This window comes from Myotis davidii, unplaced genomic scaffold, assembly GCF_000327345.1.
Source record: "Myotis davidii unplaced genomic scaffold, ASM32734v1 scaffold238, whole genome shotgun sequence".
Lineage (NCBI taxonomy): Eukaryota > Metazoa > Chordata > Mammalia > Chiroptera > Vespertilionidae > Myotis > Myotis davidii.
Window position 1 is genome coordinate 7172263 of NW_006293779.1, and position 664 is coordinate 7172926.

At 54.2% G+C, this 664-nt stretch overlaps 1 protein-coding gene across 1 annotated transcript in view; it reads right to left on the bottom strand.

Annotated features, from left to right (window-relative positions):
- The window catches only part of MFSD2B (major facilitator superfamily domain containing 2B), a 13954-nt gene that overhangs the window by 5183 nt on the left and 8107 nt on the right, over positions 1-664 (bottom strand). The window lies entirely within an intron of this gene.

Genomic DNA, 664 nt, shown 5'->3' on the forward strand with positions numbered 1-664 from the left:
AGGTCAGCACAGCTGCACAGGGCCCCACACTCAGAAGGACCTGCACTCGGGGACCTGCTCTGCGGTCGCTGTCTGGAACTTCTCGATGCTTTTATCTATGAATTAATTTGTTTTGTACGTGGAGTCGATGGGATAACAGAGCTGGAGCCGCCAAAGGCGCCTGCATGTGCCTTTGGGGGTGGGTTCTCGGCCCTCTCTCCCCGCCCTCCCTCACCCCGAGGTGAAGGGCAGGGGCTGTGAGGCAGCGCCAGGACGTGGGGTGGATGCAGAAGAGTTTTGTCCTGAAACATGGCAGGATTTGGCAATGGGCTGGACTGAGGGAGAGGGAGGACAGCAGTGGTTCTCAACCTTCCTAATGCCGCGACCCTTTAATACGGTTCCTCATGTTGTGGTGACCCCCGATTTCATTGTTACAAATGGAACATAATTAAAGCATCGTGATTAATCACAAAAACAATATGTAATTATATACGTGTTTTCCAATGGTCTTAGGCGACCCCTGTGAAAGGGTCGTTGCACGCCCAAAGGGGCCGCGACCCACGGGTTGAGAACCGCTGGACTAGAGGATGTTCCTATGGTTCTGGGGGGTCGGGATGTCATTTGCTTAATGGGGACAATGGACGAATTGATGGCTGAAGTAGACACAGCCCCCCCCACCCCCCCT